The sequence below is a fragment of the Fukomys damarensis genome, unplaced genomic scaffold (genome assembly GCF_012274545.1).
Source record: "Fukomys damarensis isolate Sample0158 unplaced genomic scaffold, DMR_v1.0_HiC HiC_scaffold_38, whole genome shotgun sequence".
Taxonomy (NCBI): domain Eukaryota; kingdom Metazoa; phylum Chordata; class Mammalia; order Rodentia; family Bathyergidae; genus Fukomys; species Fukomys damarensis.
Window position 1 is genome coordinate 1,710,746 of NW_022900950.1, and position 7,800 is coordinate 1,718,545.

At 38.4% G+C, this 7,800-nt stretch overlaps 1 pseudogene; it reads left to right on the plus strand.

The window, feature by feature from the left end:
- Positions 1-1,350: 1,350 nt before the first annotated feature.
- Positions 1,351-6,219, plus strand: LOC104858606 (annotated as a pseudogene).
- Positions 6,220-7,800: the final 1,581 nt, after the last annotated feature.

Here is a 7,800-nt window from a genome sequence, read left to right on the forward strand (position 1 = left end):
GAAAAAAAAAAAAAAGAAAAAGGACCCAGCTCTTCCTCTTCTGGGTATCTTCCCAAAAGAAGTAAAAAAATAATATCACAGTGATATATGCTCACCCTGTTTATAGCAGCACAGTTTGTAATAGCTAAAATTTGGAAACAGCCCAATTGCCCGTCAACTGGAGACTGGCTAAAAAAAGATAAGGTTTTTGTTTTGGTTTTTGTTTTATAAAATGGAGTACTACTCAGCTACAGAAAATGAGAAACTAAAGATATTTATAGCTAAGTGGATGCACATTGAGGCCATACTCTTAAGTAAAATTAATAAGTCACACATGTATAAATACCAAATAGTTTCTCTGGTGTGCAAAAAGGAAAGTGTAAATAAGGATCAAAATATATAATTGTTATTACATAATAGGAAGAAAAGGTCTAAGGGGTAGAGGAAGTGGGAGGGGAAAGGGAAAAGGGAAAAGAAAAAATATGAGAAAAGGAAAAGCATGGAAACAATATCTTTATAAACAAGGGTGGAGAGGGTGAAAGGACAGCTGGGAATGGGGAAAAATAAGAACCAAGATAAGTCATGCAAAGGTACAAGATCCCAATGGTGAATGTAACTGTACTGTACACCTAAAGTGTGCCAATAAACTTAATACAGATTTTTTTTAAAAACTAATGTTCTATGAAAAAAAAAGTAGAAAAAAAAACAGCCCAACTCAGTAAAGACAGGTTTGTGAATGGCCACTCCCAATGTTTTATTTTGCCTTTTGTCAGTAACAACAACAAAGAACATATACTCGTTAGTGGAAATGAAGTATTTTGCATATAAAAACAAAGATGATTGTCATCAGCCGCCAACAATCAATATAAACACAGAAAATAATAGTAAAAAGGAATTGAGTGAGAAATCATAAGATGGAAAGGATTAAGGACCACACTGTTGTACTAATGGAGAAAAGGAGAGATTAAAAAGGGTGATCAAAATATACTACGAATGTTTTTTAAAAAACAACACAGTAAAAGACACCTTTCCATTAATTCTCCTCATTTGGAACATATTTATTCCACTTTTCTTGTCACTGTCTGAATAAATTCTGGAAATCCTCTCATTAGTATCTTTAGGAGATGTGATTTTTAGAAGGTGAATACCTCTTGTAAGTGTCATCTAGTAGAAAGGCTTGTAAAAACTTTGTGCCCTCTTCCAACTTATTCACAGGATCTGGCACTCCATGAGACTTCTGATTCTTCTCCAGAGTCAGAATGACCATGAAGGGTAAATGTTTGAAATGATTCAGGATGTCAAGGCAGTCAAACAAAACACAACTCAAGAAATAAAGTAGGACTTCAAGAACTGCTTCAGAGAGTGGCAAGAATGACTAACAAAGGTGATCCAAGTGAGAGAAAGTATTTCCAGGTATATTATGGGCAATAGGTCTTTTACTGTAATCAAAATTGTAAAATTTAAACCTTCACTATTTTTTACATCATATCTCAAATACCAAATCTCTGATTACAATCCACTGAGAAAGAGGGGTCAAAGAAAACTAGAGCTCCAGAAAATCCAGAAAACTGAAAATTTTAGTTTAGTTTGGTTAAGCACTGTACTGACTCACTCATTAAATCCACAAACATTTGTGCCAATCCCTCACCAGACACTGTGCTCAAAATATGGATCTTAATTAATTCACATTGCTTTTGTCCTGGTGGGGAAAAGGAACACCTAAAGAGTTCATTACAAAATAGACGTTTATTTGGAAGAATACAGACACTGTGCAAAAGAACGTAAGAATGACCTCTAAACTTACACCAAGGTTGGAGAAGAATTCTCAGAAAAGAGGGGGAGAGAAGCTGAGGGCTACCATGAACTGTAGTCTTAAACCATACTCTTCAAAAAAATCATGGGACACTAATCATTGTAAATCAATGTCCTATGCACCATCTCTTTGCCTATGATCTCACTTCCTTCTTTTCTCTTATTCTTTTCATTTCCCTTCCTTCCCTCCTCCGTTTACCCACAATTCATCCCTTTTCTCTCAATCCCTGTATTACTTTTCTACTTATAAAATCCTGAAGTAAGTGACAGAGCCCCTAGATTTGATCTTTTTCTTTTTTAATTATAAACTGGATCTTTATTGGTACATTTTATATATACAATAGTTACATTCATCATTGGTAACTTGTACATTTACATGATGTATCTTGGTTCTTATTTTTCCCCTATTTCCCTAGCATCCTTTCCCCAATTCCACCTTTCCCTATTTACAAAAATTTTATTTCCATTTTTTTCCATTTCTCTTATTTTGTTTCTTCCCTTTTTATCTTTCTCCAACTCCTCTCATTTGTCCAATATCTTTAGAACTTTTCTTGCTATTACAACATATCAATTGTACATTCTGACCCTTATTTACAATTTCACTTTATCACACCAGTGAAACTATATGGTATTTACAAATGTGTAACTTACTAATTTCACTTAAGAGTATGTCCTCAAGGTGCATCCACTCAGCTGAACATATCTCTAATTTCTCATGATTTATGGTTGAGTAGTACTCCATTTTATATAAAAAGTAACACATCTTCCTGTGCTGCTATAAATATGGATGAGCATATATTACTGTGGTATGATTCTTTTAATTCTTTTGGAAAGATATGCAGAAGAGGAATAGCTGGGTCAAATGGGACTTCCAATCCTAGTTGTTTAAGGTATCTCCGTATTGATTTCCACAGTGGTTGCACCAGTCTGCACTCCCACCAACAATGAAAAAGGTCTCCTTTCTCCGCACATTCCTGCCACCATTTGTTACTGGTTGATTTCTTGATAGCAGCCATTCTTGCTGCAGTGAGGTGGAATCTCAGTGCTGTTTTCATCTGCATTTCTCAAATGACCAGTGATATTGAATATTATTTCCTAGCTGAGCTCAAAGGAGGCAAAGGCTAGAAGTCAAAGCCCAGGGCTCTTTTCAAATACTTCTGAAGCTCAGAAACACATTCAAAACTACCAGACTGGTTCTCAGCTAAGAGCAGAACGTCACCTTGATTACTCAAGAACAAAGATATAACTGGTAAATTATTTACTTTTGATTACTCCAGAGTTAAGATGTAACTGATAATTATCTTCTGACTTTTTAAAAGAAAAGGAATAACATTTTTAAAAACAAGCTATATTACCATATTTGGAGGATTTCTGTAAAACAAAGACCTTTTCTACCTAATGGACCTTCTCTCCCTTAGTATTCCTACATCATGGTTCCTTGACTTCCTTATTATTGGCCCAAATAATTCATCATTGTGAGGACTATACCATGCATTTTTGGAAGCTGCTAAACATTCCCCAATGGCTGCCCCCAGTAGATGCAAGTAGCCCTTCTTCCATAGTTATAAAACCCAAAATGCCCCCTAGACATTGCCAAATGCCACTGGAGGACAAAATCACCTTGACTGAGAAGCATGATTCAATAGTAATACCATATGTGGTTGTTTGGTGTTATTGTACCTGCTGTCTCCTGTCATTGTCTAATTTTTCCCAAGTGCTTATCTCCCAATTAGCTTCTATCCAAAGATGACCACATAGTAGGAGATGAAGAAATACTCATTGATGGAAATGAATAAAACTTCAGAGCGATGCATGTTTTTGCTTTTCTAAATTCTTTAAAGTTGAGGCAACTGCGTGTTTTCCCATGTGGACCTCCCTCTGTGAGCAAACAGAACAGGCCAACAACCAAAGACAGAATTTGGCTCAAAAAAAGAAAATGTGTAGAACAGTTATTTATTAGAACAACCCAATCTGAGAAACATCTTTAAAGATAATTTATCTTCCCTTCAGTTGCATCTATTTTCCTGTGGGGAAGCTTTATAACTGTGTATAAAGGTTTGTAAACTCTTGCTTTCTCCATGGTTACAAACTATGAGGTCCTATTTATTTATACTGAAAGGTCAAGGCTGAACGTATTACCAACCAGAGACAGACTAACATAATGCTACTCTGCTATTATTTGGGGCAAATATTTGTCAAAAATATAAATTTAAGTTCCCCTAAATAAGTCAGACTTTATATTTCCTTCCCACAACTCTAAATTTTGAAACAAAAATGTCTTAAAGCAGGAGAATAACCACAGGCAAAATAAATATGATGATATGAAGCTGGGAATAATAGGAAGTGAATCATTGGCATAAAGGAATACAAACATCAGAGAACTGGATACTCTAAATGGCATTCAACATCTGAGAAGAAAAGCCAGGCTTTGAAACTGTGCTCCACAAATCAGGGTCTGACAAATGGCACAACAAAGGGAGCTAGCATCATGTCCCTTGACTAAGCCTATTGCCCAAATGTTTTGCATTTGAAAGTTCTGAGGCATTTATGAGAAGTTAAATGAACTTTCGTGGTTGCCTCAAATATGTAGGTATCTTGAGACCAGAATACTTTTCAACCTCATCATTTCCTAACTTGAAGACAGGAAACTGGAAGAGCCTCATGAAGTGTAGGGGAGACGTATTTCATGTTTAAATGTAACAGTATGTTTCTTAAAATATTTAAATGAGCTGGGAAATAAATCTCTTAACTATAAAGTTAATAGCCCAAATGCATGTATTTTATTCATCTCAGAATCTAATGTAATAGTTTCCTTAAATACTTTATGGCTTTAAAATGGGAGAACGTCTTCAAATAAGGAGAAAGATTTTTTTCCCCTAAAATTCACATATGGTGAAAGGTGCTGGGGGAAAGAGAAAGAAAACTCACATTTGCTGAACATCTTTTACATTATCCTTCCAAAATATTATTTCTCTTAATCAGAATAATTCTGTGAGATAAGTAGAGATAACCCTAATGCACAGAAGACAAAAACTGATGCCCAGCACGTGTAGTACTTGCTTACTAGCAAGTACCAGAATTTGAATCCAAAATATCTAGGCCTATTTCACTTTATTAGACTCTATGTCAATCACTGAAGAAAATATGTACCCATGAACTGACAGCTTGTCTTGGTTAAAAGACTCCTGGTGAGGTGATTGGATTGTCATCAGTTGGTAACAATGGATGAGTTCATAGCTGCATGGTCTCTTAAAGGGTGGAGCCTATATGGCAGTGTGACTTTGGGGACTTTATGTGGCCCCTGGCCCCTCCTCTCTAGCACTCATCCAGTGTGTTTTGCTTCCCATCTGCCATGAATTAGGCAGTTTTGTTCCCCCATGCCCCTCTATCACGATGTTTTGCTTTGGAGTCAGGTGACCGTGAACTGAAACCTCTGAAATTATGACCTTCTTTTTTAAAAGCCCTTCTTTTTAAATCGTGGGTGTTGAGTATTTCATCCCCAAAACAGAAAAGCTGACCAAAAGAAAATACAAAAATTATTTTTCTATATTTTTTTTAACTCCAAAGATTGCAAAGTAAAACTCAACAGTGTTTCAGAACTCTTCAAATATGCCAGCATTTCTTTTGCAAGTGCAGCCTAAGAGAAACAAACCTCCTTCAGTGGTTTAAATTCAGATTCATATAACAAAATAAGATTTTAAAATAAAGTTATCACTTAACATCCCCTCCCTTCTGCCCCGTGGCCCCGGCATTGTTTCTAATCCGCGCGGCCATAGCAGGGAGGCGAGGAATGGGTGGTCTGGAGCTAGCTGCCAGCCAGGCCATTTCCTTCGACCCGACGCCTGGGAGCACTGCCCTGACGCCGTGGGGCGATGGGCGTACCCTATGCGGACTACATCTGATGAGAGACTGGCTTCTTGCAGACCAGCCTCTCTGGCTCTGGCACCACTTCCGGGAGCTGGGCAGGAACAAGGCCTACCTGAGTGGCGTGGACCTCCAGCAGATTGGGGAGCTGGCCGTGAACCCCCCGGGAGACCACATCATAGACAGCTTCTTCCCGGAAGGGACTCACTGAGTGGACTTCTAAGGTTCCGTCAGGGTCCTGGCTCATTTTCAATCTGTGGATGAGGAGGACCCACAGATGAAAGACCCCAAGCAGCCGGAGCCCCTCAACTGCAAAATGAGCAAACTTCCTTTTGCGTTTCAGCTCTATGACCTGGATGGGGATGGAAAGATTCCCAGGCACGAGATGTTACAGGTTCTCGGTTTGATGGTTGGGTTCCAGGTGAAGAGCAGCTGGAGAGTACTGCGTACCTCACAGAGGAAGCAGACGAAGATGGAGACGGGGATGTATCCTTCGTGGAGTTCACCAAGTCCTTAGAGAAGATGAACAACCAGTAGAAAATGAGCATCGGGATCCTGACGTGACCCGCGTTGTGCATTTGGCTAGGTCGTGCCAACTAGCACCTGCTTGGATCATCCTTAGCCCCCGTGGAGGCAGGACCCACTCTCACTGTTCTTCTAAGCAAAACTCTACTTACAGCCAAGAGGACAAAGTAGGAAGGGTGTGTACTGCAGTATAGCTCATTTTATCTCAGATCTCCGAATCAGCCATCAATCTCCTGGTTGCAAGTGAGTGAAAGTCCAATTCAAAGAGATTTAAGTTAAAAAAGGGAGTTTTAATGGCTCACATGATTAAAAAGTCTGGAAGTATCTGTCTTCGGGCACAAATGCTGTTATCAGGACTCATTTTTCTCAGTTGCACCTCCCAGCTTAGTTTTCTTCAGAGTTGGCCTCATTCTCAGGAGGGAAGCTCCTTCCTCATGGCAGAGAGGAGCAACGGGAGTTCCAGTCTCCCATCTTTCTAGCCTGGTAAGCTAATAAGCCTGGTAGGAGATTTCCTTACTGCAGTAATTCCAAGCAGGGAGCACTATTACCCAACTGGGATCTTGGGATCTTGTCCCCATCTCCTGGGGAATGGAATGCTCTAACTGGCCAGGCCTATGGCATGTACTACTAGTTCCTAGGAAAAACGGTCTGAGGATTCAGGATTGGGTTAGAGGAGGTTGCTTAAGAAAAAATGAAGTTATCAGGAGAAGGGGTATTTTGTACATGTGTCTGTGTGTAGTTTTTTTCTTAGTCAAAACAAGAAATGTCCGTTATTGTTTGGTTGACTACAGGGAGGATCCTTAAAATCTGGTCTCTTGAACGTTCTTTCACTGATCCCATGGAGGCATGCTATGTGGTGAGAGTTGATGATGCGGCTGGTGACGTAAAAACAAACAATACATACCTTCCTAAAAAAAAAAGTAATCACTTAACAGTGAAATAGAAAAGAAAACACCTAACTGAACACAGATGTAACTAAATATAAAAACTTTCTGAAAAAGTATGCACAGCATTTACTACAGCTTTGGCGAATTTATATTCTTAGTTTCATAACCACAGTGTAGGGAGTTTTCTGAAGTACAATTCAAGATGTATTCTTTTCCACTTTTGCCTAATTATTTATGACTTTGAGGCTATTGTGATGATACTAGAAAAGGAAAGGAGATTGTACAAACTTTCCTGTGTTGAAATTTTAAATGGTTGTACATAATTTTTCCATTAGATGCCCTATGAATATCCATATTGATGGGCTGATGGGTCTATATAGCTGATGTAAAGTATATGTGACAGATGGGAAGAGAAAGAAATACCAAGCAATCCTATTCTAGTAGGAATAGGAGTCAGCCAGTATCAGTACCCCAGAAATGCTGGCCCATTCCCAGAATCTCTATCCGAATACCAAGGTCTTTGAAAACAATTCATAGTTGCTCTTTTCCATTCATTGAATACCACTGCAGAAAGACTGTACTCATTAGTGCTAAAACTCATTTGCTCTAAGAAAAAAAGTGAAGAAATGAAACATTTCAATTAAAATGTTTTAAAGTAAAATCATGTATTTCCCCAATTGCTCCTATCAATGTGCAGTGCATTAAAATTCAGTTCCAAGTCTGCATTATTTGA